The sequence below is a fragment of the Panthera uncia genome (assembly GCF_023721935.1).
Source record: "Panthera uncia isolate 11264 chromosome C1 unlocalized genomic scaffold, Puncia_PCG_1.0 HiC_scaffold_4, whole genome shotgun sequence".
Lineage (NCBI taxonomy): Eukaryota > Metazoa > Chordata > Mammalia > Carnivora > Felidae > Panthera > Panthera uncia.
In genome coordinates, this window is record NW_026057585.1 from 55,288,059 (window position 1) to 55,312,010 (window position 23,952).

At 41.0% G+C, this 23,952-nt stretch overlaps 1 protein-coding gene across 1 annotated transcript in view; it reads left to right on the plus strand.

The window, feature by feature from the left end:
• Positions 1-15,759, plus strand: part of TM2D1 (TM2 domain containing 1) — a 92,846-nt gene extending 77,087 nt beyond the window's left edge. Inside the window, exon 7 of the mRNA XM_049618579.1 lies at positions 13,791-15,759. The gene's annotated coding sequence lies outside the window, so the exon portion shown is untranslated. The remainder of the gene's footprint in view (positions 1-13,790) is intronic.
• Positions 15,760-23,952: the final 8,193 nt, after the last annotated feature.

The following is a 23,952-nucleotide window of genomic DNA, read 5'->3' on the forward strand; positions in this document are numbered from 1 at the left end:
ACACTACACAAATGTGTGTAGTGTGTGTGTGTGTGTGTATATATATACATATATATATATATATAATGTCTTTGCACATAAGTTTATATATGCATTTGTGTTAATACAGTCATAAATATCTTTGTGTATGTGTATATCCTTGAATGTATATACATACACATGTACAAAATATTTGGGTATATTTATCAGTTTTTCTGTGGAATAGATTGGATTTCAATTTCATTTCAATTACTACCAGTGTATTTTATTTTAATTTTCTAATTTTTTAAATGTTTAAATTTTTTTTATTTTTTTAAATTTACTTGTTTATTCTGAGAGAGAGCGGGAGGGGCAAAAAGAGAGGAAGAGAGAAAGAGTCCCAAGCTGTCTCTGTAGTGTCAGTGCAGAGCCCAATGTGGGGCTTGAACTTATGAGATCATGACCTGAGCCAAAACCAAGAGTCCGTCGCTTAACCGCCTGAGTCACCCAGGTGCCTCCCTACCAGTGTATTTTAGAAGGAAGATAAGAGGTAACACTGTAGATATTTTTAACCAGAATAGAATGGTGCAAAGTTAAGCCATGGAGATGTTTACTCATAATAGACAAATTTTCTGCAGTTATTATTAACGTTTCAGAAAATACTGTTTTCTTCCAGGTATGTAAATTTTGTGTTCACTGTGGTAGCATAAGCAGGTGGGTGGAAAAGTGCCCAGTCCGTTATGCATGACCATGAAAGTACCGTCGTCCCTAAACATACAGCTTCCTTCTCCAGTACATTTATTAAATCTGTTCCAATTAATTGCCTGTTCGATGCTCAGGTGGCTGCTGCAAAACTGATGCTCATTGGAAGCTTCGAGAAAAGATCAGAGAAATGTAAACGATTGACGATCCAACAAGAGGGCATTGTCCCCACTGGAAATTCATTAGGGGGAAGGACTTTGGTGCATATAAATAGGGTTTGGAAGGAGGCATCTCCATTAGCTGCTCAGGATACCCTGCCCATGTGGAGAGATCTGGATTGCTCAGTAGCAGTAAGGAGATGCTAAAATGCTGAGACCCTTCCAGGTCACTCAGACTTAAGGTTTTCTGTGTTGAGATCCATTGGTGTAATTATTAGTAATCAGTAAGTGGTTCATAGGCTACCTACAATAGGCTACCTGTTTCCTCTGAGGGTGCTAACCTAGTTAGGGTCATTGACTACCTGATGAAAGTGCTAGTCCCACCTGATACTTCGAGGTTAAGTACTATATTATCCACCACATTGGATTCAAGCAAGCTCGTTTGAAGTGTAGGGTGTGTGTGAAGTGACCACGGACATTTTCAGTTGTGTGGAGACCTTCAAGCCCTGAGAGCTGTGCTTTTAATCTCAACCCTCATTTTCATGAGGAATATCCCATGTCGGGCAACAAAATGGAGAGGCCATAGTGATAAGAGCTTTCATTTCTGGTTTTCATTCTTTTCTTAGGACACTGGTTTGAAGAGGCCTAATTATGCCATGGACACAAGCAAAGACAGTGAAACAGATCCTTCTGAGTAGTGTGTTTTAGTATAATTGCCTCTTCCAGATTTTCTCAAGGAAAAAACATTTGCTTTTTGGCATTTGGTCTTAGTATTAGGACAACTTACAGACTGTGGGCAAAGGCTTTGTGAAAACAGGCATATTGATGCATAAGGTTAGGCTTTTTTTTTTTTAGGTGAAAATAAAATTTGGATTTAAAAATTACTTTAATGCATTTAGTGAATACTCTTTTTTCTAAATTTTTAAATTTTTTAAAATTTTTTTAAAAAAATGTTTATTTATTTTTGAGAGAGAGACACACAGAGCACAAGGTAGGAGGGGCAGAGAGAGAGAGGGAGACACAGAATCTGAAGCAGGACCCAGGCTCTGAGCTGTCGGCACAGAGCCTGACGTGGGGCTCGAACTCACAAACCGTGAGATCGTGACCCGAGCTGAAGTCAGACACTTAACCAACTGAGCCACCCAGGTGCCCCTACTCTTTTTTTATTTTTTATTTTTGAGAGAACAAGAGAGACAGACAGACAGAGTGTGTGAGCAGGCAAGGGGCAGAGAGAGAGGGAGACACAGAATCTGAAACAGGCTCCAGCCTCCAGGCTGTCAGCACAGAGCCCAATGCAGGGCTTGAACTCACAAACTGCGAGATCATGACCTGAGCCAAAGTTGGACGCTTAACCTACTGGGCCACCCAGGTGCCCCCATTTAGTGAATACTTTTAATGTTTTGGAAGAATGTTATACTGAGTTAGACTTCGCAGATACTTCTTGAGGACCTCCTGAGTTTAGTGCTACAGATGCAATCCCAGACCTTGAGGAGATCAAGTCCAGAAAAGAGGTTGTATCCTGATTTTTTTAATCTACATATTCATAATGTCAAAATATGAGATTGTATTAAGAATTTATGTTTCTTTAAGGCTTTAAAGTGGGATTTTAGAAAGAAGAGTCGGAGCCCTGGAATCCTAGCATCTTTGACCTTTAAATTGTAGATCATGAACTTCCCAAAATAGTTTATTTTTTATTTTTTTATTTTTTTATTTTTTTAACGTTTATTTATTTTTGAGACACAGAGACAGAGCATGAACAGGGGAGGGGCAGAGAGAGAGGGAGACGCAGAATCAGAAGCAGGCTCCAGGCTCTGAGCCATCAGCCCAGAGCCCGACGCGGGGCTCGAACTCGCGGACCGTGAGATCGTGACCTGAGTTGAAGTCAGACGCCTAACTGACTGAGCCACCCAGGCGCCCCCCAAAATAGTTTAAAGTTAACCTGCAATGGAGTCATACGGAAGCACGGGGATGGCCATCGCACACCTTCAAAGTCTCTCTCTTTCCCTGCCCTCTCGGTGAGAATTTCTACCATTTTCATTCCTTTCAGAAAGTCCTAGAAGTCTTCAAGAAGGTTCTCACGCATGCATACTCCACCTACCAGTCCTTGGTTACTTGTGGTGGCCTCCATTTTGTTCCTTACTTCTCTAGCTCCTTGTAATGAATCTCCTTTCATGCGCTGGGTCACCAGAGACCCTCTAGTTGCAGACCCACCCAAAGCCCCCAGTGGCCACTGGTACCGGCTGGCCTGTATGGCCATGCCTTTGTCGACACCTCCACCAATTCTAGTGCTGCCACCCACCCTGCCTACAGATATGGTCAACACCTTTCCTCTCTTCCCCTGCCTGTGGCCAAAAGGCTCTAAAACAAAACCAGAGCACACACCTGGATCCCGTTAGCGATCTGTTCAGGAGCCAAGTAAACAAGGAATTTCTGAGTCACAGCCTTTCAGTCCCCACTTTATAGCTTTCTGCTTGCTACCTCATCAGGCGGGAGAGGCCTGACATAAGAAGCTCTATCTTTGAGTCAGATGCCCCAACCCGGGCCCCATTTCTGCTCTCATTTACCATCCCCCTGGGAAGAGCCGGTTCCACTCCAGAGCGATTTGGAGAATCTATTGTGTAGGTGTGTTTGCAATAAGGCACATGCCTATGCTCCCCACACCCCTAAAATTAGCTCAGAGAAACATCCCTTTCTTCCTACAGTCAGCTCTTACTGCCAAGGAGGAGCAGATTTCCTGAGGCTGTTTGTCCCAGACCTTCCCATTCCCAGTAGGGGGTCTGGGCTGCCTCATTTTATAGCCCTGCCTTAGAAAAGAGAACAGTCTGCTTTGGTCAAGAGGCTAAGAATCCCAGCACACAGAGCAGTTAGGAGCAGAGGCTTTGGGGGCCAGATCCGATTCTGCCACTTCCTAGCCAAGCTAAGACCGTCCCTGTGTCTGTAAACTGGGTAAATCCCTGCGATGGTACGTGAACCCTAAGGTAGGGTGTATAAACTGTGTTTAGCTTTGACTCACAATAATCCCGCAGTTATTGGTTGCTACTAATAAGAACAAAAATAGCTAAGTGTTTTTTTTTTTTTTAACAGTAGGATGTATGGCAGTAGTGTTCTATCTTCCTCTCTCCAGCTTCCTATTCTCTGCAATCCATTTTCTGCTTTTTTTTTTTACATTTATTTCTTTTTGAGAGACCGAGACCGAGCCCAAGTGGGGGGAGGGGCAGAGAGAGAAGGAGACACAGAATCTGAAGCAGGCTCCAGGCTCTGAGCTGTCAGCACACAGCCCGACGAGGGGCTCGAACTCACAAACCGTGAGATCACGACCTGAGCTGAAGTCGGACGGTCAACTGACTGAGCCACCCAGGTGCCCCTCTGCAATCCGTTTTCATTCAGTTACCAGATTCATTTCCCCCAGAACATTTTATTTATTTATTTTGAGAGAGAGAGAGAGAATTAGCGTGTGTACGAACGGTGGAGGGGCAGAGAGAGAGAGAGGGAGAGAGAGAGAATCCCAAAAGGCTCTGAGCTGTCAGCACAGAGCCCCCAGGCAGGGCTCTATCTCATGAACCGAGAGATCATGACCTGAGTGGAAATCCAGAGTCGGACGCTTTACTGACTGAGACACCCAGGCGCCCCAGAACATTTTGATTATATTGGTCCTCTATGTGAAAACGTTAGATGTGCCTCCTAGTACTCACAAATAAAGTCTGAAGTCCTTCTCTCTGCTCAAAGCTTTGATCTGGCCCCAGCACAACATTACCTCCTTTTCTCCACTACTCCTCTTCACACATCCTCCGCTCCAATTAAAATCAGCCCACATTCTGGAAGTACACCCACACACCCTGCACACTGCTTGTTCTTTTATCTGGAATCCAGATCTCATCTCTTCTTTGCGCCTGGCTCAAGTATCACCTCCTCCGCCCAGCCCATAGTACACCCCATAGCTCATTATGGACTTTATAGACTTAGGTGCATTTACTCCGCCTCACCACACAGTTATCTCTGCAAACTTTGTGCTTCAAATTTACACATATATCTCATGCATCAGATGATTGATAGGATCTGTCTGATGATGCATCTTCATATTCCTAAACCCGGGTTTCTTGAACTCAGCACTATTGACATTTGGGGCAGAATAAAATTTTGTTGTGGGAGATGTCATGCGTATTGCAGACTATTCAGCAGCACCTGTGGTCTCTATTCACTAGATGCCAGCAGCATCCCCTCACCCGAGTTGTGACAACCAAAAAAGTTTTCATTGTCAAATATCCCCCAGAAGGCAAAATCATCCCCATTTGAGAACCAGTGTCCTAGACCGAGTTTGGAGGTCTGAACATGGATGGTTCATGGCAAATGCTTATGAAAAGAGGGAAGGAGGTTAGCTTAGGCCCTTTTAATTTTAAATAGCAGTGAAATATATAATTAATGATATTCTTTCAGTAATTGGAAATAAAGTATAGAGCTCCCATGAGAACTCAGAACTAGAGATAAAGATCTGAATGTCACTGGCATGGAAGCAGCCAATAGGTGTTTATTGTACAGCATAGTGCTTAGGAGTCTAGAGTGAGGTAGGATTTGGGTTCTGATACTGGTCTCACCACTGTGAGCTGTTACCATGGGTGAGTACTTAAACCTCTCTGAGCTTCAGATCTCCTTCTGTAAAATGGGGATAACTGTAACCTACATGGAGTTGTTATGAATTAGATAATGTACTTACAGGGCTTAGCAGAGAGCCTGGAATGTAGTAAGCACCAATAATAGTTTAAAGCTATTTTTTTTTAAACCTTTATTTTTTTTTTTATTTTTAATTTTTTTTTTAACGTTTATTTATTTTTGAGACAGAGAGAGACAGAGCATGAACGGGGGAGGGGCAGAGAGAGAGGGAGACACAGAATTGGAAGCAGGCTCCAGGCTCTGAGCCATCAGCCCAGAGCCGGACGCGGGGCTCGAACTCACGGACCGTGAGATCGTGACCTGAGCTGAAGTCGGACGCTTAACCGACTGAGCCATCCAGGCGCCCCAAAGCTATTTTTTTTTTAATGTTTATTTTTTTTTTAATTTTTTTTCAACGTTTTTTATTTATTTTTGGGACAGAGAGAGACATAGCATGAACGGGGGAGGGGCGGAGAGAGAGGGAGACACAGAATTGGAAGCAGGCTCCAGGCTCCCAGCCATCAGCCCAGAGCCCGACGCGGGGCTCAAACTCGCGGACCGCGAGATCGTGACCTGGCTGAAGTCGGACGCTTAACCGACTGCGCCACCCAGGCGCCCCTTAAATGTTTATTTTTGAGAGAGAGAGAGAGAGAGCACGCGAATGTGAGCTGGGGCAGGTCAGAGAGAGTGGGAGACACAGAATCCAAAGCAGGCTCCGGGCTCTGAGCTATCAGCACAGAGCCCGACATGGGGCTCAAACTCACAAACTGCAAGATCATGACCTGAGCTGAAGCCGGACACTTAACTGACTGAGCTACCCAGGTGCCCCAGTTCAAAGCTATTATTAATATTGTGATTATTGTAATAATGATTCATTTCTAATCCCTTCAGAGGTCATGACAGTATTACTTCCATTTTATAAATGGGTTGTGGTTAGAGTCTGGATCTTTTGATCTCCAACTTTCCCTGGATCATATTCATTTGACATAACGCAAATGAAGTCATTTACAAGAAGGATCTTCACTTTATTTGGAAACTGAGCGCTAACTGCCTACAGCAAAAATTCCTTTTCAATTGGTAAATACCAGCTTCATCTGTAACTATCACTGGGAAGCTCAAGAACTGCTTATTAAGCACTTTGGGTAAGTAGATGTGCTAGCTACTGGATAGAAGACACCTGTGTTGCTAAAACAAAGCACCTGCCTGTTTTGTAGGTTACAAGCCCACAAGTGCAAAGATTCTGTCCTTTAGGCTTGAAAAAATGAATTCATAAGTTTAGCAACGGGTTGGCATCAGCTCCAGGCAGCATTTGATATTTGGAGTAAAGCAACATGAGCAGCTGCCTTGGCCCAGAGCAGAAGCTGGGACAGAAGCTCAGGGACAGGACAACAGGTAGGCAGGGAAGCCAATTTCCTCCTGAGATAGCCAATCAGCTGAGCATATCCATGCTGGCCAATCTACAGTAAAGTAGAATAATTCTCTTGCTTTAGAAACCAAACTCCAGAGAGGTTAGGAAAATTTAGCCCCAAACCATTTCTATCATCAACAAACTAGTTGACTGCGGGGGGTTGGGGGGAATCCTCTCCATGCCTCTGTTTACTCACCTGCAAAATAAGGGCGCCAGATGAAACAGGTGACCCTTACTTTGTGCTGCCCACCTTGGAGGTGGAACACAGTACTAATGTAGATAGTGGAGGATTTTTGTAGCAATTACTAGCCATTAACAAAATACTTGACAACTCATAAATACACCTGAAAAAAGGGGGGGGGTGGTTTTGATCACATTCGTTCTCTGTTGTTTGATAGAGTGGATTTGTTCATGTATTCAATAATTGAGCACATGCTATGCGTTCTGTCTGTACTAGAACCGAATACTGCCTTTGGCCTTCAAATGGGGCTTACCTTTAACTAAGAACAGGTTGTCGGAGGGCATGATGTCTCTTCTCCCCCCAATACAAATCCCTGTACTGAATAGGGCTTGCCGCTCCTGATCGGTGTTGGAGATCCCTACTTCCCAACTCCCCCCACCCCCTCCTCTTACCCCGTGGGGAAGGGCTGGGACAGGCCCCGGCGGAGGTCCGTCCCCGCCCCCACCCGGTTTCTGCGGAAGCGGGGCATCTAAGCGGTGTGCCTTCCGATTCCTGCAGGTGGAGCCAAAGCCCCTGGCTGCGCCGCGGAGGCCGGCTTGCCGGGCAGCCCCGGCCAAGGTTCTTTCGCTCCCTGCCTCGCTTCCTCCCTCTCCCCGTCTCTCTTGTGCGGTCTCCCTCGACATCCAAACCAACCGAGTGCGTCTGAGGTGAAGTCGTGCCAGACTTGGAGCCGGCTGCCAGCTCCCTCTCAAGTCTTGGCTTCACAAAGGAAAGCAAATTACAAAAATGGAAATTTTCAAACTAGCGTTCAGTGGTATTCAAATCGACGTTTGGGTAGCACGCAGGCACAGACCGCGTTCTTCTATTTTGCGATTAAAATGATACCGAAAATACCTCCTTGTTGGTTTTCATCTGCTAAAACGACTTGTATCTTTCCCTCTTCGAATGTCCCCTCTGTTCGGGGAGCAGCAACCCCCTGACCACTCTCGAATTGCTAACATTGGGATCATCAGCGGCTGCTGAAATCTCGCCCCTGCTGACTTTCCTAGAGTTGAACTTTGAAAATGCCTGCGCTTTTCAGCCTGGAGAAATAGAAATGAAGTTTCTAGGTACTTTGCCAGGAAGTTCTGTGTTTTGTGTCAGGAACCACGAGTTCTGCGATAGCGCATAAATCCTCTACGTGTCATCTGGATGTAAGGAGAAAACCTGCATGTGTGCCTTGCTGGAGATGCCTGTTACCTCGCTCTCCCCTTCGCTTGAATTGAGTGCTCTGTCTTCCCCTTTTCATAGATGGTTTTAAAGTGGCCGTTGAGGGTCGGCTTTAGCTCAAGCGGTTACTTCGCATGTGGTTACTAAAGTGGCCATTGAGTTGGGTCTTGAATGGCTTTACTTATTGTGAAGTTAAAAAAAAAAAAAAAAGGCCTTACCATGTCCTCCTTGCTAATTTTTTGCGGTTGCTAGACAGGCCCTGTCCCAAGTGGGTTTGTGAGAAAGGCGCTCCCATTGCCGGCTCCCCCCACCCCCTGGATTGTACCCTGTCTTTCCTTGGAAGCTTTGGCTGTCTCCTTACACAGCTGTGTTTGCAGTGTCTGGAGACAGGTGGGGGAGCAGCCTCCAGCTGAAGCTGCCAACTCCCTCTCTAAGGACTGTCTGAATAGCTATTAAAAACAAATGTAAAGATCACACACATACACATGCACACACACATGCACACACATACTGTATTTATTTATTTTTTTGGTGGCGGTCATTCACTACGCCTGACTGCTGTACGAGGGCAGCTGTACCGGTTTGCCAGACTAAGTGTCAGGATCATCCTATTATCTGCACTCTCCAGGCCACATAAGCATTACCTTGGGCCACTGCTGCCTCTTTCCAGGTATATTAAAAGCTGGGTCCTGTGGCCTTGGCCAAGCTGTTGGACTGATTTTGATTGTGGGAGGGAGGACCGCCCATTTCAATAGGTCAACCTCAAACTTGCATGAACACAGGCAATATTCAGGCAGTAGTCACATGAAGTGAAGAGGTTTTTGCTGATTTGGGTCCACTCAAATTAGAATTCCCTGTCTGGCTCAAGTGATAGCAGGTAAGTCAGACTAGACTGGTAGTGTTTTTCAGACTTCAGAATGGAAGGGCGACTTTTCCAATTTGGACCAGACACCCTGAGGGCTCTAGTCCCAAGTACCCAGTGCTCTTTGGGACCCTCATATCTTGTCTTATGCTGTTGCCTTCTCTTGGAATATCTCCCCCATCCTCTTCTTTGCTTAGCAAACTCTTGTCTATCCTTCAAGACTTATCTCAAATGCAACCTCTCTGAAAGCCTTGATAGCCATGCCCATGTGCCTGTCCCCCACTCCCCCCGGAAAATTAATAATCCTATCATCTGCTAAATATAACTCTATTACTTGATCTATATAACATGCTGCACTGTATTAGACTTTTTTTTTTTTTTTTTTTTTTAATGCCTCTTTCTCCCCTGATAGAATATACTCTTTGCAAAGGCAGGGAACACATCTTATTTACCTCATATGCTCCACACTAAAAACACTCAGGAAAATCTATTGAATGAATAAAGAAATAAACTTGGTTTTCAAATATTTTCAAAGGAGCAATTTTTTTTCCAGATTCTCCTTATTCCACTGCCAGACATCTATGACCGTGTCTGTAGAGGTGAGAGTAAATATTTTAAGTTTATGTTAAAGTCTGATTTTCATATCTCAGAGACATTCTCCTGCTTATGGTAAGAAAAGTTTGGTGTGGGGGCGCCTGGGTGGCTCAACTGATTGAGCGTCCAACTTCCGCTCACGTCAGGATGTCTCATCCCGTTTGTTCCAGCCCCGCGTAGCGCTGGGCTTTGTGCTGACAGCTCAGAGCCTGGAGCCTGCTTCACATTCTGTGCCTCCCTTTCTCTCTGCCCCTCCCCCGCCTCAAAAATAAATAAACATTAAAAAGTATTTTTTAAACAGTTTGATGTACATGTAGGTGGAAAATTTCTCTGTATCCCCACCATCTGATTAAGGCATCTGTTCCTTAAAATCTGATGAGAGCAGAGTATCACTACAGACATGGGAGCTTGTGAGAGTGATGTAGTTCTATCCCTGTGGGGTATTCTTACGAGTTATGCTAACAGGTTAGTATTTACTAGACTTTATTCATTAAGCTGCTGAAGCCACAAACCTGAAGATTTCCTTGGGCTTCCTCTCCCTCACTTCCCAGGTCCAGTTATCACTAAGTTATGTCACTTCTCCAAAATATAGCTCACAGGTGTCCACTGTTCTTCACCTCTGCCATTGCTCCATTCGTAGCCACTAGTATTTTTGATCTGGACAATAGTCAAGGTGTTCTAGTTAGTCTTTCTGCTTCTTGTCTTGCCTGCCTCCCATTATGTCACTCCCTGACCTACCACCTTTGAATGGCTGAACAATCCTTCTATAATCTTAGCATAATCGTTTACATGGCAAAGTTTGATCTGTCTCTTGCCTATCTTTTTAGCTTCTTTTTCACTGAATATACTAGCCTTCAGATCCTTGAATTTGCCAAAGTCTTGTCTACTTCAAGGTTTATCTATGTGCTTACTTCTCCTGGGAATATGTATCCACTCTCTTGGATTGCTTCTCATCTTTCAAGGATCAATTTCAATGGTACTTTCTTGGAGATGTGTTCCCTGCTTCTCTTCCCCTCTCCATTTCTCCTGGATAAATCAGACCCCCATTTTTGTCCTTCCTGATGCTCTACTTTTTTAAAAAAAAAAATTTTTTTTAACATTTACTCATTCTTTGAGAGACAGAGAGAGAGAGACAGAGCATGAGTAGGGGAGGGGCAGAGAGAGAGGGAGACACAGAATCCGAAGCAGGCTCCAGGCTCTGAGCTGTCAGCACAGAGCCCGACACGGGGCTGGAACTCACAAACCACAAGATCATGACCTGAGCCGAAGTTGGACGCTTAACCAACTGAGCCACCCAGGTGCCCCTCTACTTTTTCTTCATGTTAATTATCACAGGTTATAGTTATAAAACTATTGATGTTTTCATTATTTTATGCCTGTCTCTCCATCCACAGTTGATCACATGAAAACAGGGATTATATCTCTTTATTTAAAAGAGTTAACCTATAGATCCAGTGTCTAACATATGGTAGGTAGTCAAAAAATACTCTTTAGATAGTTCTGCAATGAGAAATGCTAGCAGGTCATGTGTAACAGTCCTGTGACATGAAAATAGTTTCATGCAAAAAAAAAAAGATAATCTGAAATATCTGAAATGAGACTCAAAGATGTTTATGTGCATGGAACAAGCAAGGGGAAGACTTGAGTTATGATATGATATCCCACGGCCTTTCTCCACTGCTATTTGAAAAATAAGAAGAGAACAAGAACAAAAATATTTGTTTTACAGCTCTACCAAGAGTCAGCCCTCCCCTTTCTCTCCCCCTTGCATCAAGTACATCCTGTACTTTTGGCAACATGTTGACTGGATATTTAAAAGCTGTGAACTGTTCTGAAAATTTCACATACTGGGTTATGGGCCATGTGTGTTTGATCAAAATTCAATTACTACACTGTACCATACTTGGAAACCTATCATCCCAAGTTATGAAGTATGACGAAATAGGCAAACCTAATTGGTTCAGTATGGGAACAGTATCAACCAACCTTGTTATGATAAATAGCTTCCTGTGTTAAAGGTTCTCTAGAGCTTATAAGTATCTTGGCTCACCTCCTTCAGTGGAATAAGAATATTGCTCCCAGGGACCCCCTCGATCACCGTCCCTCCGATGCAACAGCAGTTCAGAGTTTTCTTCAACTTGCTGCCCCTGAAAAAGAAAAATGCTGTGCAATTTCTCCTCTTCCTTTCCATTTCTTCAGTTAGAATTTTGAGTACCTGGGAACTTCTTTAGCTTTATTTTTCTTGAGAAAAGCCATTAAAAAATTATGAAGCATTCCAAATACAGAAAACTAGACAAAACATCAGAAATACCTACCGCCTAGAAATAACAATAATTTTTTTCCTATTTCCATTGGCTTTTTTGTCTTTGTTTCTTATGTATTCTTTATTCTCTCTTTGGGAGCAAAGATAGACTACCTCTTATTAAAGCACAGTTTTCATGAGCTCTATCAACTAAGTGCTGACATACTTTGATACACTTGAATCAGGAGGATGTACATATTGTTACAGAGAAGTACCTGTAAGTTGCAAGTCTTCTCATGTGTTGAGATGGACTCAATAAGTATTGCTCATCCATGTTGTAGATGAGATCACAAGGATTCATAGAGGAGTAAGGTTTCTGGAGGTGTGGGAGAGAGATCAAGAAATTGTCTTAACAGTTTTGAAAGGATAGAAAAAAAGGAAAATATTTCTGTGCTTTGTGGTCATCATGGGCATACGAACACAATTTTTCTTTAGAAGTGACATTTTGGATTGGGTTGTAAGTATTTCTTTCTAATGTTCTTTTTTTTTAAATGTTTTTTTTTAATGTTTATTTATTTTTGAGAGACAGACAGAGACAGAGTGTGAGTGGGAGAGGGGCAGAGAGTGAGGGAGACACAGAATCCAAAGCAGACTCCAGGCTCTGAGCTATCAGCACAGAGCCCGCAGCAGGGCTCGAACTCATGAACTGTGAGATCATGACCTGAGCTAAAGCTGGACACGTAACCAACTGAGTCACCCAGGAGCCCCCTCCTTCTAATGTTCTAAGTAAAAGGCAAAACAATTGGGTGATAGCCATCTTAACTTCTGAAAAACAATCAGTAGCATTGGCTTTTTCCTCAGAAGACAGTTGTAAGTCCAGAAAGATGTTCACATATTTACCCTTATTCAAGCCAATCACTTGCGATTGCTTTCTCAAGTTTGCTCTCATTCCCTGTTTCTATTAGACCATCCTCCTTAATCTCTTACCAAGAAAGCATGAAACCAAATCTACATTTCTCCCTCAGAAAAACATTTGTGTTCCGTAAAAAGTTCTTTTGGTAAAAAGCAAGGGCCTGAGTCTGTCTTTGACAACAATTCATCAATCATGAATGCTGCAATACATAACCAAGGCACAGAGAAAGATCCTTGGTGAGGGTTAATAGGCATCCCACACAAAGGAAAAGTGAATATACTGTGTGGCTTAGCAGTTTGAAATCACAATGCTGCCAAGATTAGATTAGAGACGTTCTTGTTCTCTGCAGTACCATTAGGTTTACTTTAGAAATTGCAATTAGCTTAAAAGTTGTGATTTCTAAAATGACCCACTTGCCTTTCTCGTTTTCCTCTATCAGGTAGATGCGAGTATCGTAATCCTTACGTAATTTTTAAATAGAACTTCCAGCAACACGCGCTCCCTGAGAGCTGTAAACCTCAAAAAATAGAATGTCACTGTAGGCACTTATGCTAATAAGTGCCTACATAATTTTTTTCACTTAACAAATGTCTGATTTTGGCAAATCAGCTTTTTTTTTTTTATTGAAACTTGTTTGATTGAATAGCACAGGATCTGCCAGAATACTACTACTGTCTTTGTACAGTAATTAAAGAAACAGTTCTTGTCATTCTAACAGGGACCAGGCTCTGCCTGCCTGTAATAAAGTTAAATGATAAAGAATACATAAAGCAAAAAATAAAGGGAAGTCAGTTACTAGCACATGGTTATTCCAGATGAATAGTAGACAAAATGCAGTGGTATGTTTTATAGAAAATGTTGAAAAAGTTAACAAAATTATATCAACTTTTCCAATTTAATGAAATAATCATTTCAGGAAAAGAAATTCTTCCAGACTTCAAGCCGTATTACAAAGCTGTAATCATGAAGACAGTATGGTACTGGCACAAGAACAGACACTCAGATCAGTGGAACAGAATAGAGAACCCAGAAATGGATCCACAAACGTATGGCCAACTAATCTTTGACAAAGCAGGAAAGAATATCCAAAGGAATAAAGACAGTCTCTTCAGCAAGTGGTGCTGGGAAAACTGGACAGCGACATGCAGAAGAGTAAATCTGGACCACTTTCTTACACCATACACAAAAATAAACTCAAAATGGATGAAAGACATCAATGTAAGACAGGAAGCCATCAAAATCCTTGAGGAAAAAGCAGACAAAAATCTCTTTGATCTTGGCCGCAGCAACTTCTTACTCAACACGTCTCTGGAGGCAAGGGAAACAAAAGCAAAAATGAACTACTGGGACTTCATTAAAATAAAAAGCTTCTGTACAGCAAAGGAAACAATCAGCAAAACTAAAAGACAACCAACAGAATGGGAGAAGATATTTGCAAACAACATATCAGATAAAGGTTAGTATCCAAAATCTATAAAGAACTTAGCAAACTCAACACCCAAAAAAACAAATAATCCAGTGAAGAAATGGGCAAAAGACATGAATAGACACTTCTCCAAAGAAGACATCCAGATGGCCAACTAACACATGAAAAAATGCTCCACATCACTCATCATCAGGGAAATACAAATCCAAACCACAATGAGATACCACCTCACACCTGTCAAAATGGCTCACATTAACAACTCAGGCAACAACAGGTGTTGGCGAGGATGCGGGAAAAGAGGATCTCTTTTGCATTGTTGGTGGGAATGCAAGCTGGTGCACCCACTCTGGAAAACAGCATGGAGGTTCCTCAAAAAACTAAAAATAGAACTACCCTATGACCCAGCAATTGCACTACTAGGCATTTATACACGGGATACAGGTGTGCTGTTTCAAAGGAGCACATGCACCCCCATGTTTATAGCAGCACTATCAACAATAGCCAAAGTGTGGAAAGAACCCAAATGTCCATCGATGGATGAATGGATAAAGAAGATGTGGTATACACACACACACACACACACACACACACACACACACACACATACACAATGGAATATTACTCAGCAATCAAAAAGAATAAAATCTTGCCATTTGCAACTATGTGGATGGAACTAGAGGATATTATGCTAAGTGAAATTAGAGAAAGACAAATATCGTATGACTTTACTCATATGAGGACTTTAAGAGACAAAACAGATGAACATAAGGGAAGGGAAACAAAAGTAATATAAAAACAGGGAGGGGGACAAAACAGAAGAGACTCTTACATATGAAGAACAAAGTGAGGGTTACTGGAGAGGTTATGGGAGGGGGGATGCGCTAAATGGGTAAGGGGCACTAAGGAATCTACTCCTGAAATCATTGTTGCACTATATGCTACCTAATTTGTATGTAAATTAAAAAATAAAATAAAATGAAATAAAATAAAATTCACAAAAATTTTTAAATCTATTTCCTACAAAGCCACAATAGTTTGAAAAAATTCTTGCATTTAAAGTTTAAAATTGGTTCTGCTCTAAAAATTAGAGTAATCTGTTCCAAATAGCATGTGAACTTTTTCAAATGATTGTGTCGTTGTTGTTTTTTTAAGCAAAAGCTTCAAAGCTGATGTCTTCATCAAATAAACAGTGCATCAATTGTGACTTTGAAGAAATTGATCATTTATTTTCTCTGTAATTACTGTATATGTAATACATTTTCACTCTGTAACTAACTTACCATTTCTGTATGCAAAATGTTAAAAGAAACTTAGAAAAATCTTATTTCTGAAGTTACTTTAACCTTGACTTTATAGAAATAACACATGAGCACAACCTGTATCAAGTGCTAACAACCTACAATTATCCATTACAAAACTGCACTGGATACCATTGGAAAAGGTATAAAGGCTGAATTCCTAGAAAAATTAAAAAATTAAAAAATTTAAAAAATTAAAAAATAAAAAGAAATTCTTCAGTTTCTCTCCTTGGGAAAAGTTGATGTTTCCTTCATAAACTTCAGTGTCTTATTTTAAAACCTAGCTTCACCAAATACAGGTCAAACCCTATGGTAAACATCAGTTTTAAGACAACAATTTTCTCAATAATTACAATGAACACTTTACTGTAGTGAAAGTAGTTCCAAGCTTTGGGAAAGACCACATTACATTGTTTACATGATGCTGACAGAAGTAAAATTTCCTTTATGGATTCAGTGTGCCAAAGTGTGGCCTCCCCCTTTTCCTCTGATGGTCTTTTTCTCCTACCTCTCTGTATCCATCTACCTTGGCTACTATATATCTTCTTGTTTCCAACATGGCAAAAAGGGCCTAGGGTGTTGACAAGTCTCTCACTAAACCTTGCCCAGAAGCCATAATATAAAAAAATACAGTTTGATATTTTTAGGTGGAGTTGAAGTGCAGGAGTAGTGCTCTGCAAAGGAAGGAGGCAGCACCATATTAACCATTGTCTTAAAAATGGTTATGTGCTGTGCTTTGGAAGGTCTGGTGTAGGAGTTGGTGAGCTTTTCCTGTAAAGGGCTAGTGTTTTGTGCCAGTCACAGCCTATCAATAACCAATGTTGTGGCAGTACCAGCCCTTGTGGTTCTTGTTAAGAATGTAAGATACCCTTTGGCAACAACCATCAGGAAGCTTTGAAAAAATAACGGTTTATTACTTACAAGACCTAGAGATTGCATAGCAAACCAGGGCCACACAGAAAGGCCCTGGTTAGGGAGAGAAAGAGAGTGCATGGCTCTGAGGTTCTGTTTTAATTGAGATGGAGAGTGGGAGCCTATGGTTTCATGAGCTCACTCTCTTTATTGGCGAATGTATATATGTATGTATGTATTTATCTATTTATTTAGGTAAAATTGGTATTGACATTATATTAGCTTTAGTTATGTGCACAACATAATTCAATATTTGTATACACTACAAAGTAATCACTACAATTAAGCCTAGCTCCATCTGTCACCATATAAATGACCCTCTTCAACCATTTCACCTACCCCACAAGCCCCTTTCACTCTGATAGCCACTAGCATATTCTCTGTATCTATGTGTTTTGTTTTGTTTTGCTTGTTTGTTTATTTTGTTTTTTAGATTCCACAAATAAAGAAAATCATACCATATTTGTCTTTATCTGACTTATTTCACTTAGTAAAATACTCTTAAGGTCCATCCATATTGTCATAAGCACAAATATCGAATTCTTTTTAATGGCATATATATATATATATATATATATATATGTCATATATAACATATACATATGCATAAAGATATCTATCTATAGATATAGATCTCACACCTTCTTTGCCCACTTATCTACTGATGGACACTTAGGTTGTTTCCACATTTGGCCATTATAAACAATACTGCAATGAACACAGTGGTGCATATATCATTTAGAATTAGTGTTTTCATTTTCTTCAGCTAAGTACACACACAGAAGTCAAATAGCTGGATCATATGGTAATTCTATTTTTAAGTTTTTGAGGAAGGTCTATACTGTTTTTCATACTGGCTTCACCAGTTCACATCTCCACCAACTGTGTATGAAGATTCCCTTTTCCCACAACCTCTCCAGCACTTGTTTCTTCTTTTTCTTTCGATACTAGCCATTCCGACAGGTATAAGGTGATATCTCACTGCAGTTTTGAGTTGCATTTCCCTGATGATTGGTGATGGTGACGCATCTTTTCATGTGTCTGTTGGCCATCTGTATGTCTTTAGAAAAATGTCTGTTCAGATCCTCTGCCCATTTTTAATTGGATTGTGTCATGAAATATTATTATTCTTTTCATTTTTCATAACGCTTTAAAAATGTAAAAACTATTGTTAGTTCATAGGCCATAAAAATCCGTTGGCAGGCCAGATTTGACCCACATGCTGTAGTTTCCTGAGTTCTGACCTAAACGATCATATTTTGTTTTCCTTTAACAAATGTCTGTTAAGCACCTACTTTGACCAAAATATTTTCAAAGCATTATGATAAATATTAAAATGTAGAACACATTCAACAAACATTCAACATGTATCTGTTGAGCTCTGTTATATCCCAGGCACAGTGCTAGGGTTGGAGATATGAGGGAGAGAGTGAAACAGATCCTGCCCTGCTCTCATGAGTTTTCATTATAAAGAAGCATGAGAAGTGCCACAGCAGGAGAATTATAGGGACTGTGGTAGATCATGACAGACATAACCTAAACTCAAGTAGCTTTTGGGTTTTTTTAATGGTACATTTTACTTGGTCTTTCTATATCTAATCCCTCCCCCATATATCATTATCTGATTCTTCTTCTTTTTTTAAGTTTATTTATTTATTTCGAGAGAGACAGAGACAGTACAAGTGGGAGAGAGAGAATCCCAAGCAGGCTTGGCGCTTCCAGAGCAGATCCCAATGGGGGGGCTCGATCCCATGAACTGCAAGATCAACACCTGTGATGAAACCAGGAGTTGGATGCTCAACTGGCTGAGTCACCAGGTACCCCTGATTATTCTTCTTAAGAGAGAGTATAGTGATGATACTTCCCTGCAGACAAGAAAGGTAGAACTATATACATAGGACAGATTTCTGTTCCAGTGAGGACAAATCATTGCCCCCTCCATTGTGGGTGTGGTCCAATTATTCTGCCACCAGGTACCTATCTGGTCTCCCCAGGTGTGGTATCAGATAGGGAGCTAAGCTGGGGTCCCTGCTGTTGGAAGAGTGAGCACTCAGCAGCGGTGCCATCCAGATCCAACATGGTGAGGAGAGAAATCTTGCTCTGTTATTGAGTCTGTAAATAACAACCATTTCTGCCACTGTGGTCCCTTACTTTATTTGTGAACACACTGAGCCAGCTCTGGCGTTATTAGGAAAGATGCGGACTGATATTCACAGATCATTTTCCTACTGTTATGGAGAGCCTCCTCTGCAGCGGGTGCCCTCCAATGAGCGTCCACACATGACACAAATATCCTCACGCTCTGGGGTCATTGTGTGAGATCCAACCTCACAACTCTCTCCCATTGATCCCTGTCCCCAACCCTTCAATCTAGTTCCTTCCAAGTCTATGGCCTTCTAGCTAAACCATTTGGTACTACCCACACATCTCTGTAGATCTGTACCTTTTTTGTTTCCTTTCAGGAAGGGGACAGCATATGTACTGCTTGAGGCTCTGCCTACGGAGTCACCCTGAAGCAGAGCATACTGTTCCTGCCGTCTACTTTTAACCAGTGCCTATTTCTGCAGATAGTTATTTATTTATTTATTTAGTTTCTTCAGGTCACTTTTGATAAGCAACTCCCTACAAAGCTATTAAAATGAGTGAAAGAAGAGGTGATGGTGCCACTGGAGTAGATGTGTTGGGAACACAAATGACCTGCCTGTGTAGCCTTTACCAGCTGTTTCAGTACAATCTCATATTTAACACTTCCGTTTGATTTTGGAGTGTTGCTACGCATACCCAATTTTATAGCTTGATGTGTTGGGTAACACACAGTGGATAATGGGCAGCTCAGGTCACATGATCCCTTGGTGTCCCGTGACTAAGGAATCAGTCTCTACCAGCCAGGAGATGTTTCTTAAAAAGAGACTATGTATTCATAGAAGAGTGCAGAGCTTTGCTCCACACCCCCAGGGCTTGTATCTTGATTCTTCTATTGGAGCTGTTTGTCCAGCATCCTCATCAGTCATACGCTGAGCACCATGATTCTGCTAGATCATATGTCCAAGTTGCTTGCTTTGCATCTTGGACCAGCTGGAGAATTGTTGCTGGCTCCAGGACCTAATCAAAGTTGACAGTCCTTAGGTGTTATTTGGTACATGTGTCCAGCAGTTTATCCCAATGTGGTATGAATTGCCTCCCAAACCCTAAGGGACCTTCTAGGCATCTCTGTACTGAGGTGGCAGAGCCTTGGGATTTTATGAGGTTTATCTCACACTCTTTTAGGCACATGTGTTTTATCAAGGAGTCTAAGACTACAGCTGCTTCTTATTTACTATGTCTTAAGAATACGATATCATCAATGTACTGAACTACCATGATATCCTGTGGAATGGTGAGGCAATCAGTGTCCTGTTGACTACATTTTTACAGACAGTCAGAGCTGCCGCAGCAATGAGGTAAAACAGTACAGGTGAATTGCTTTCCTGACAGATGAGAAAGCAAACTCTTCTGGTATTCTCTGCTTATTGGTGTGGAGAAACAAGTATTTATCAGATTGATAACTGCATACCAAGTGCCAGGGTCTGGGTTGATTTGCTATAGTAAAGATATCATATTTGAAAATGCAGTTGCAATTAAAGTGTTGTTTACATAACTAAATTTAAGAGAATCCACTGGCATTCTCCAAAGCCCATACATCTTCTGCCTTGGCCATCGCGGTGAATTGAATGGGACTATGTTAAAAATCACCACCTTAGCATCTTTTTTTTTTTTTAAGTTTATTTTATTTTGAGAGAGAGAGTACAAGTGCAGGTGAGCATGAGTTGGGGAAGTGCAGAGAGAGAGGGAGAGAGAGAATCCTAAACAGGCTCCATACTGTCAGCACAAAGCCCAACTCAGGGCTCAAACTCACCAACCATGAGATCATGACCTGAGCCAAAACCAAGAGTCGAATGCTTAACGGACAGAGCCACCCAGGTGCCTCAGCTCCTGAATCTTTTTGACATGACCCCAGTGGTCTTTGATAGCTTCCTTGGTATCTGTTATGTCAAGATGTTCCAGGAACATCTTGTAAATCTTTACCTAGACCTAGATCCAGTCATTTCTCCAAAAATCCCTGTTTGTTTTTTTAAATGAGGAATATGGGCCCTAGGGGTACCTGTGATTACTGATCATGGGTTCTTGTTCATACTAACATTTCCAGTTTAAATTCAGCCTACAGGATTTTTTACTTGACCTCTTCTATATTATGTCTGTATCTTCTTTCTTTCACAGTGAGAATCTGGTTTGCAAGGACATGATAGAATTAGAATATCCCACAATTATTCATTTGTTTCATCCCTCATTACAATTACATTGGTCTCAGGTTAACAGTGCAAATACCACCACCAATTATGGTTATTCAAAATATAATTTTAAAATATTTTTATTTTGCAAATCCATCTCCCCCATTTTTAATGGTTTTACTATATGTCAATTTTCAAATTATGCAGCTTTTATATACTATCAGCCTTTTAATCCTCATTTAGTCTTTGCTATTCAATTAAGTATATATGAAAGACCATCAGTCTTTATGTTGATGATTCTCCAGTCATTTGGTTCTCTGAAGCTCATTGGCTTAAGCCAGTACTATCCCATAGAATTTTCTGTGATGATGAAAATGTTCTATATCTGAACTATCCAGCATGATACCACTAGCTGCATTTGTTTTTGAGAACTTGAAATATAGCTAGTTTGATTAAAGGATTGAATTTTTAGCTTTACTTCATTTAATTCATTAAAATTGAAATTTAAATGGCAACACATAGCTAGTGACTACCATATTGGTCAGCTCAGCTCTAAGTAGATCTCTTGGGAAGGACTCATGGGAACAATACTCCTTGAATTCTTGTATGTTGACAATAATTTGTCTGCACCTTTTATATTTGTAGGTCAGTTTTGCTGTGTATAAAATCTTTGGCTCACCTTTTCTTACTTCAAGCATTTTAAGTATGTTGCTTTATTTTCTCCTGGCATAAAATATGGCTGTTGAAAAATTGATGATAATATGTATTTTTTTCCTTGTAAGTCACGTGTGCTTTTCAAGCCCCAAAGCCTGAAATATATTTTTCCTTAAAGCTCAGCAATTTTGCTAGAATATGTCTTGGTGCTTGTGTAGATACTTCATTATAATCAACCACAGATGATAATTTCATTAGCTGTGAATGCCACTGCAGGCCACGGATTACCTAACATTTTCCATTGGCAAAGAGTTCTGCACTCTGTTCCAGAGCGAGGACATCACCAAATCAATCTTCGATTCAATCTTTGAGGGTCTGTTTCCTGGGACCACTCCTGGTACCAATTTCTGGATCAGGGTCCGGTTAGGAGATAGAAAACATTCCAATAATTAGAATGGGGAGAATTTATTATAAAAGAGGGACAGTAACTTTATAAATAGCATGACCATTTTAGGTATCTTTTCTCAAGCATACTGTGTATTCTTTCGATATGTAATTTCAAATATTTTTGTTTTTTATTTCAGGAAAGATTCTAGTATTTGGTCTGTTCCTCTGCTTTGGGTTTCTTCAGGGACTCCTATTATCCATATATTGGATTTTCTTTGCTTATTGTCAGTATTTATCCATTTCTCTTGACTTTTTTTTTCTCATTTCTTTTTGAATTTAAAAATTTTCCTTCTTTTTGCCCTCCATTTTTAAAGGTTTCTCTTGTATTTATTTGCTCTTACTTTTCTCCAACAGTGATCTTTATTTAAAAAAAATTTTTTTGTTGCCCTTTATTGGTAATTCTTTCTTGAGTTTTGTCACATCACTTCTGGGTTTTCCTAATTCTGACTTTTGTTATTTTTCCTTATATTATGTTATTTTCTGAATATCTTTTACCTCATTTTGAAATGGTACATTAGAGTTTTGATTTGTCTTTGAGCATGGCTTTCAGGTGTCCTTTCATTGCCTGTAGGGATATCATTCTGCTCCTTTTCTTTTCTTTTCATTTGGTAACATTTTATGGGACTTGATTTTGATACTTTTTCGTTACTCATTTTAGTATATATTGGCTTTTAGTGCAGTTTTAGAAAGAGGCTTGTTTCAGAGAGGTCCTCTAACTTTACACAGCACCCTCTTCTGGTGTTTTCTTTTTTTTTTTTTAAGTTTATTTATTTTAAGAGAGAGAGAGAGACAGAGAGAGAGAGAGAGAGAGAGAGAGAGAGAGAGAATCTGTCAGCAAAGAGCTCAACGTGGGGCTCGAACTCACGAACTGCAAGATCAGTACCTGAGCTGAAACCAACAGTCGGCCGGTTAACCCACTGAACCTTCCCTGTTGTTTTCATGTAATGTTTAAAAATGTGGTGGTCTGGTTTCTGAGAGTTTCTGGCTCTTTCGCCCTCCCATACTTTGACCTAGGCTTTCCTTTACACTCATTTCTGTCGGTCCTAGCCTACTCAGATGTGACGCTATGGCAGCAATTTCTCCTGTGGAGGTCTGTCTTGAGTTCCAAGGGATTAGACAACTCCAGCCCCTTTTAGGACTTGTTCTTGGCCCTGTACACTCACCCACTATTGGAGTTTCTGCTCCTTTCTCAAACTGACCAGCTGTTCTTTTTTCAGTTTCTGTTGCCTTTTTGACAGGTTTCTGTCCATCAGTTGCATTGTTGCATGTCTCTGATTTCTCAAACAGATGACATGAATTCAAGTTACTGTTGTTTTTTCCTCCACCTATTTGTAGTTTGGGGTTTGTGGGGATATCTTATCATCTAGTTTTATTATAAATATTGATCATATATAAATTATTGTGTATATATATATATATTTTTTTTTTAATGTTTATTTATTTTTGAGAGAGAAAGCATGAGTGGTGGAGGTGCAGAGAGAGAGAGAAGAACAGAGGATCCGAAGCAGGCATGTGCTGACAGCAGAGAGCAGGATGTGGGGCTTGAACTCATGAACTATGAGATCATGACCTGAGCTGAAGTCAGATGCTCAACCTACTGAGCCACTCAGGGCCCCCCTGTATATTTTTATGTGGGGATTCAACAAGATTCCAAACTATGCTTCCCCTGCCAGCACCATCTTCCTCTTTCAAGTTTTTTTTTTTTTCCTCCCTGAATTACCAGAATTGAGTTTTTTCAGGAATAGCAGAGGAGTTGCAGTTCAAGAAATGCAGAGTGTAGTGAGCTACAGGTGAGACCCTCAGGTCTTTGAGGTGATATTAGTGTGTAATTCCCCCACGGATATGATATTGTTTTTGATCCACTATTTGCCTCACTTCATTTGTCCCTTCCCTTCATGACAAGAGAATAAATGTGGATAATCTACTACTTGCTGAAATGTTATTACAACTTTGTCTTCTGGAATGGGAAAATAACCACAGAATGGGTTCATGGACATTCTTGGCCCATTGCAAAATGGATTCCAGCCAAAACTGCATGTATCACTTGACCCTCCTAAGTCCTTACTCTTACTA